The sequence below is a fragment of the Agelaius tricolor genome, unplaced genomic scaffold (assembly GCF_023055355.1).
Source record: "Agelaius tricolor isolate 1412-34295 unplaced genomic scaffold, bAgeTri1.0.p SCAF_4, whole genome shotgun sequence".
Lineage (NCBI taxonomy): Eukaryota > Metazoa > Chordata > Aves > Passeriformes > Icteridae > Agelaius > Agelaius tricolor.
Window position 1 is genome coordinate 2317216 of NW_027269264.1, and position 8162 is coordinate 2325377.

General features: G+C 41.2%; 1 protein-coding gene across 6 annotated transcripts in view; it reads right to left on the reverse strand.

The window, feature by feature from the left end:
• CSNK1G3 (casein kinase 1 gamma 3) overlaps positions 1 to 7321 on the reverse strand; it is a 94972-nt gene extending 87651 nt beyond the window's left edge. For 5 of the 6 annotated variants that reach the window (XM_071424378.1, XM_071424373.1, XM_071424376.1 and 2 more), the window contains exon 1: positions 7100 to 7321. The gene's annotated coding sequence lies outside the window, so the exon portion shown is untranslated. The remainder of the gene's footprint in view (positions 1 to 7099) is intronic. The other variant, XM_071424377.1, reaches the window with a different exon arrangement.
• Positions 7322 to 8162: the final 841 nt, after the last annotated feature.

Here is an 8162-nt window from a genome sequence, read left to right on the forward strand (position 1 = left end):
AATACATAATGTGCTCTAGCATTCCACAGTGATTGTGAAGATTTGTTTTCAAAATTAAAAGTATTTTTAGTTCTCTGACACAATTCTCTGTCCCTTAACTTTAATTACATGTCAAATTCTACTTCAAGAACTTAAGACAGGAGTCAAGCTCAAGTTTAGTAACTCCACATGTGAGGAAAGGGATAATTCACAGTACAGGAAAATGTCTCCAGACTAAGTTTTGCAGCTATGAATCTGTCAAGGATTTCTAACAATAACAAACTACCTGGCAATCAAATGATTCTGCTGTCTTAATTGTCTCCATAAACCAGACAGGTATGCTCTACAGCAGTTCCAAGTATTTCACTACTACACACACTTGCAACTCTCCTCTCACTTGCATGACTTTCACTGCAATGTATACCTAAAATGTCTCTATAAAATTGAAGTTCTATAGTCTTCAAAAGGCTATAAAGTTTTTTTCTTCTGTTATAAGTTTAATATGGAATAAAATGGTATAGATAAAGTCTCAGACACCACACCAAACGGAATCATGCTTGAAACCTTCATATTGAATGCATAAGATGCACAGTGACAAAAATTAAGACAAAACACTAGTCACAGTTAAGATCTTGGATTCATCATTAGTGATGTAATACAAGACATATTTAAACCAATGCTTTCCTATGGAACTCAGAGGAAAAAAAAAGTCTCCCAGTGTTTTACACAAATTCAAATGACACTAAATATGAAATCATCTAATATAAATTAAAAGTTTTGAGAACAAAACAACCAGGTGCTGTTGACATCACTTTTGTCAAGGTCTGATGGCAGTTATTTAACTACACTGATTTTAAAGTCAGTATGTTGATGTGGGCACTTGTGTGTAGTTAAATGCTTGCTGCGCTACTTAGGAAGACTAAAATAGAATCATTCCTCAAAAGCATCAATGTTAGCTAAACTTAGCTGCCTACGGATTAGTGTTCAACACCCACGCAGCCCCAGTGTAGTAACTTCACTTTTCTGGTTATCTTCCACATATCCACCACATTTGCAGGCCACCCTCTGACACATCTTCAGCCTTCTTTCTTCACAAAACCCCTCCTTTCTTCCCACATTAAAATGTTCCCTTCTTCAGTGGAGATGTTCTGTTGCTTGCCTAGTACTACAAGTTGCAAGCTGAACAGCTCTTAAGCTACTACCACACAAAACATATAAAATCCTTCCTTCACCATGGTAATGGTTAATAAATATCTACTATCTAAACTGGTTTATATGAAGCTTATAGGAACTTATCTTCACAGGCATAACAATCTAAGTTTGGTTAAAACTACCCTAAAAATTCCACATTCCTACAGGCAGCAGATGAGAGAACCGCAGATCAAAAATACCTAATTTCCTTAAAAACAGACTTAATTTTAATGAAAAATTTAAAAACTTCAAAGTACAATCAACAGTATTTACTTAAAGGTCTCACAATGTTTTACATAAAAACAAATAATAGTGAAAATACTGTTGGAAAAATTAAAAGCAAAGACAAAAAGCATTTCTGTAAAGACATTTTTCTCTCCAACAAAAGCTTAAGAGCAAATTTAGTTATTCTGTCTTCCTCTTGTCTGTTGGAAAAATTCTGCCCTTCTTCTTTACTGTTAACCATAAACTCAAGTTTCATAATTTTTATTTAGATTTAAAGATGCCTCCAGATTTAAAGATGCCTCAGCCTACTATCAGCAAATGTTACACAGAAACCTTAACAGCTTGATACACTGAGCAACCTGCTGATGGAACATTGCAAGAAATGAATGAGTGCCAACTGAAGTGATCTTCCACAGAAAGTAAAAAACATTCTATACTGAACTTCTCTGTTTCCAGAAGAAAGCATTTGTAAGGTGCAACTAAGAAAATACAAGTGGTTGAGGTTAGAAGCAAAACATGTCTCCCACAACCCTTAAAGCAATCATCTCCCTGACTTTAGCCTCTACAGTATTACTTTATCTTCCCAAGAATACTGCACAATTAATTAAGATTTTTAAAAAAGCTGCATTTTTATAGACATTATCTACATTTAAGTTGACATCAAAAATATCAATACTACATGAAATTAAGTATGTTTTTCATTATAAACTAGCAGAATTCCTCTAAAGCAATACTGAATGCCTTTAAAGATTGCTTTATATCATTATATTAAAAAGATGTTGAAACATGTTAACAGTCATGTTAACTACTTCATTCAAATATAAAGACATAAAATGGAAAATGCTTGTTGTCTTAAATACAAAAAGATACTCACAGGATTCTTCCACACATAATAATACAGTTCTTAAATAGTACTTTCTTATAGACTCCTATCCTGGACTAAATCACACCTTCCAACATCACGAAGGGAACCTGTCAAGAAACCCATGCTTTTAAAGTATTTTCTACAAAAACAGAAAATGCAGCCAATGAAGTTTTAAAAATGTAACAGATCCAACATTCACCAGGTAACTAGCATCTCAAGCTCAGAGACAAACTGAACCAAAAAGAAGAATTTTATGGGTTCAATAGAACCTACGTCTGAAATCTGCAAAATGCAAATGACAAAATGCAATTAGACAATTGTGATGTGTTAGTACCATGGCCCTTCTCCTACTGCACGTAGCACACTACCTGCTGATCCCATGGCTCACCAGCATCAGCACTCCCATGCCTCAGTGAAGCCATTACTCACTCACTCACTCAGAGTACCACAAAGCTCACAAACTCAGTAACTCTACTCAACAGAAGCTGAACTGAATCAGAGGAGGATACAAGAGACAGGATGGAGAGCAAGAGTGGAGCTACAAGACTGCACAGCCAGAAGTGGAGCAGGGGAATGCCCCATATTAGAGAGAAAGGCCTTTCCACAGCAGCACAGCCACAACGGGTGTTTCACAGCCCATCAAGAGCATCCCTTCAAGGACAACACACCCCAGTGACCTCCTTACACAAACGGGCACCTCAACAGCACCTTCAGCTCTGCTTCTGATGGAAACTGCTCCATCTATATTCTGTTGTTGCACAGGGTTTATTGAACAAAAAGCATGGCAACTCATAAATTACTCAACAAATAACTGCAGAGAATACAAGAAGTTGAGACAAACCACATACTTGAAGTCTAGGCTCTGCTTGCAATAAAACACTTGTATTTTTGGCCTACTGAAAAGGACATCATCCTCCACTGTTGCAGTCCCCATCCTGTCTTAATCAAAAATAACACAATCAAAACACATGGTTGATGAAGACTATAAATCACCATGCAGGGAAACTGGAGGAAAAAAATTTATTTTTAGGAAAATGACATTGAATTTACTTAACTTAGTAATTAAACCTTAATTAAAAAACCTTAAATTACTAAGTTAAGTTAAACTTCTACTACAAAGTCCTGGTATGTTAAAAGCTAAGCTGGCTAGTAACATTACAGAGAAAATCCTAAAGCATAGAAAAAAACAGTTGTAGCTGTATTAATGTTACACATAAAGTCAAATTAAGTAATAAACTTACTTGAATATGCAAATCTTACTTGTGTGTGTCATGGGCTTCTGTGACCTACAGTTATTTGGGCAAAGACATTTCTGATTCATCAGTATGTCTCCCATTCCTTACTCCACAGCACAATGCAAGATACCAGACAAATGGCAAGATAACTGTTTTAGCTTTTCATACCCACAGAATATACTTATTTTGTACTAAATACCCTTCTTTTAACAGCTAAATGGGGTTTTTAAAAAGGTTTCCTACACAAAGTCAAAAACATCAGATAAAGGAGGTGGTGAAGAGAGGGAAGTGCAGATGCTTAAAATGTCCTCTGTAAGAGATAAGGAACATACAGTTCAATAAACATGCTAGGAGAATGCACTGGCACATTCTTAATATTCTGAAATTTCTGTATATTTGATATTATATATTTACCACAAATATTTGTATTTTACATATAAGTATATTTAATATATAAATATTCTCTCCCCCTTTTGTTAGAAAGAAAGATTTTCATAAATTTAAGGTAATGAATATATCATCTATAAAACAGTAAAGCAAATATAACAGGTGAGCTAAATCTCACCATAATAAATTATTCCATACTACACAACTAAGAGTTTCATAACCTCCTCTGAAAGGTAAAGTTTCAGAAAGCTCCCTAAGTAACCACAGTCCAAACCAATTCTACAGCATGGATCAGTGTGTGATGTCTCCTCTTCTACATCCTCCCTATGTCAAAGAGGGAATAATAAATTGCAAGTGGCTTACCTAGGATCACAGGGAGGGACAGATGTTCCAGTCATTGTCTTTCCCTGTTATCATCACCCTAGCTTTTAACTACCTTCTCGCTAGACTGCTTTTATTTAAGCAACTATTTAGCTTAAACACACATTTTTCTTCACCCAGCTGTTTCAGCTGTAGCTTATAAAGCTCTAGAAGTCCAGTGACAATGCTGGGAGGCTACTCAGAATTATGCTTAAAAAAAACAAGCTGAGCAGCATCAGGCTTGATCTCATTGCATTGGTTCTGCAGCAGCACTGAGGAAGCATCAAAATGCCTGCATAGCATTAAAAAAATTAAAGATTGGCAGAAAATATACAAAAATTACTTCAAAGTTACCTTATTACCTTTTAATAAATCAAGAAAATCAATTATATAGAAGTCTCAAAATATTTTTGAAAGTGTGTTAAAGGCCCAGTGTACACTGGAAACATACCATCCCATTTATATTAGTAAATGACTTCCAAGTATCACGATATCAGTTTTAGATCATTTAAACCCAGACCACAGCTGAAAAGGATTGTCTCACTCTTCCCCTAAGCACTGTCAGGTAGTTTGTTCATACAGCCTCAGGTGAGGTATTAAGGGTTGACTGAGAACTCTAAACATTAATTTGCAGTTGAATCAGTGAGGCTAAACTGTGAAGAAACAGTATGTCAAACTCCCTCACAACTTTGCTATTCCTGTGTGTGGTTTTAATTACATTATTTCTTTTATGTACAACATCTCATAAAAAATCACTCAAAAGTAAAAAGAAAAGCCTGAGTAACAAGATGTAACTATATGTTTTGTCTACAATAGACTGAAAAAAATGTTCAGCTGGAGAAAAGTTAGATAAAGACAGTTAATACAGCCGATCACTACCCTTTCTTTAGCAATTTCTTTTTTGTAATTAGAAGATATTGGAGAAAAGCAACCACTGTCACTTCCTTATTCCTCATGATCCATTCATTGTTGTCTCAAAGGCGTAACTAAAATAAATTATTCTTAAACATCAGAAGACTTCCTAATCTTTTTTAAACAAATTTTCAAGACAAGAGTAAAAATATTAGAAATACATGTAACTTTGCTACTTCTAATCACAGAACCATTTAGCACAGTAACTAGTGAACCAAGAACAATTCTATTTCGATAGGACAAACTTTGTGGATACAGTGGGAACACTAAGATTCAATACAATGCATGAGTTTTAGTAATGCATAGTAATTAATTAATTTAATTATGAAAATTTAGTTATTAAAAATTAATTATGAAAAACCTGATTATGAAAAAATGACACTAAAAGTAAGTCAATTCAGTCTTGCTAATTGTACATAAATAGGCTGGACAAGGGAAAAACTCTTTCATAGGTTCAGTTACACATTTTTTTAGGGGAAGAACAATTTCAGAAGGGTTAAGACATGGCCTATCACAGGTTATTTCTCTTAACTAATCTTGGATATATTTCTCTTGATCACACAGAAGAAAAAAAAGCTCTACAGAAAATGTGATGTATCAGAACTAGTACTTTAGATTCTGAAAACCGTTTACATTTTATAAGCCAATACATCTATTTGATAGAGAGTGGCAAGAGAAAAAGATTTATTTAATTAGCTGAAAGTCATTCTCAACTGATGCAAATAGTCTGCCGTTTGCCAGGTAGTTTCTCCATTTCAGGCCAGCACAACAAAATACCCTTTTTTCCACTGAAAACACTGTTTAACTGTTGAAACGTTTCAATTACAAAGAAATTGACCAAAGGATATTAAGGCCGATATAGTTAGCACAGAAACATCTATCTCATCTTTTCCCTTTAAAACAAAAATGCATTACTCCTATCTTGGATTTTAACATCCCAATGTAGCTCGAGATAAAACGCATTCACTAGATAAGTGGGTTAAGAAGAGGCGTGAGTCTAGAAGCAGGTAAGTTGTTTATCCTTGCAAGCAATCATAACGCAGGCAGCAAGGCTTAATATGCTTAACAGTGTGCTTCGCTTATAATCATGCTTAAGCACATGCACAGTCCCTACTTCTAACTATGTATGCACTTTAAAATTATCTTAACTATAAAATTCAGCAAGGAAAAAAAGTCTTCGATTATATTGCAATTTGTTTCTTACACATCGCATGTCACTTCAACACTCATTAAGGCTGTACCAGTAAAATGAACAAGAATGCCTGAAAATAAGGTCTGTCCGAGCTCCACGGTCACTGAAACACCACTTTTAGAGATTCTAATTAATCAAACTTAAAACCACTACATTCAGATCGCGCCTATAAATAACTCCCTGAAGAGCAAAATAAAAGGTAAGAATAAAAGAGCACTGGCAGCCCAGTTTGCCTCTAACCTGCTAATCTGCTAAAGGAGCACAATCGCACTCCAACAACCTGCTTCTACAGACCAGGAAAACAAATTTACTTGTTCCTACAAACCCAGCTTGGTGCTTGCTCGGAACAACCAGCAGCAGCAGCACCGACACTGGCCGCCACACAGGGAGCCCCACAGCCGCAAGCACCTCCTGCAGGAGAGGGAACTCGGAGGTCTCACAGCGACGGCTTTTGCCACCCGGGAGCGCAGCCTCAGCGAGGCGCGGGCCCTCCCGCGCCGGCCGAGCCCCTCCGGCACCGCCGGCGCCCCACACCCGCCCGGGGCACGGCCCCGCACGGGCGCCGGCTCTCGCTGCCCGGCCCGGCCGGCCGCCCTGGCCGCCGCCGCGCTCGCAGGGGGCTCCGCGGCCCCCGCCAGTCCCGCGGCCGCCAGGGAAAGGAGGAGAGAGCCAGCCCAAGGCCTCGGCCCACGGGGCGGCTGCGACCGCTGCAACCGCCACCGCTCCGAGAGGCGGCCGGGGACTGCAACCTACCGGGGAGCCCAGGGGACCGGGACACAGGCTCGGCGTTCAGCCCTTCACCTCCGGGCACTGCTTCCCGACCCGACCCGCCCCGCCCCTGGCGCGGGGCTCCGAAGCGGGGCCGGCCGGGGCGGCGCCCCGAGGCGAAGGGGAAGCGGCGGCAGCCCCGAGCGCCCGCCCCTTCCCACCGCGGCACAGGCGCCCGGGCGAGCGGGACGCGCCGCGCGTCCCGAGGGCGGGTGATTGACAGGCCACGCCGTCCACTCGGGGGGCGAGAAGCGAACGTCAGGTTGTGGGAGGGGGCGGGGCTTCCTTGTGGGCAGAGCCGGCAGCCAATGAGGGCGGGGCGGGGCAACGGGGGGCGGGGCCGCGGCGGCGGCGGGAGGGGCCGGTGGGAGGTGGGAGGGCCTCGGCTCCGCTGCTCCCCTCAGCCCAGAGATAGCGCGCGGAGGAGGCCGCGGCGCCCCTGCCCCGGCTCAGCTGCCCGCCTCCCTCGCTTCGAACTTCTCCTTACAGGGACAAAGGTACATGTTTAATATGTGAAGGGCTGGCCCCCAGGGATTGCCCTGTGCCCAGCAGTGGCTGAGTCAGTGTCAGACCGCAGCCGCGGGGCGCCTGGAGCCGCAGCTCCCTTCCGTCCTCTGCTGGGTAGCAGTCCCCTAATGCCAGCACCCTCAGTGGCCGGGCGGCTCGCTCCCGGCAGTTCCACAGCAGGGCTGTGCCCCCCGCGCCTGGCCGCTGCCACACCGCGTGTTCGGCAATGTCACCACCCGTGGGTGAGGTCGCCCTGCCCGTCCCGCTCGGGTATCCTGCGTTCCTTGTCCTGTGTGTCCGTGCGGGAAACTGGGAAATCTGAGCCCCACGCTCACTTGATGTCTGCAAGAGCTGCCACGTAACTACTAAAAAAAAAAAAAAAAAAAAACAACAAAAAACTTATAAATGCTATATAATAGACTCTGTGCCAACACTCGTGCAAAAGAAAAGATCTTTAGGTTCTTTCCTAGTTTTGCAGTCAGGAGGAGAGTAGCATTTTAAAAACCTTGAGATTTGAGTATCATTTAGGCCACTAAAGGTC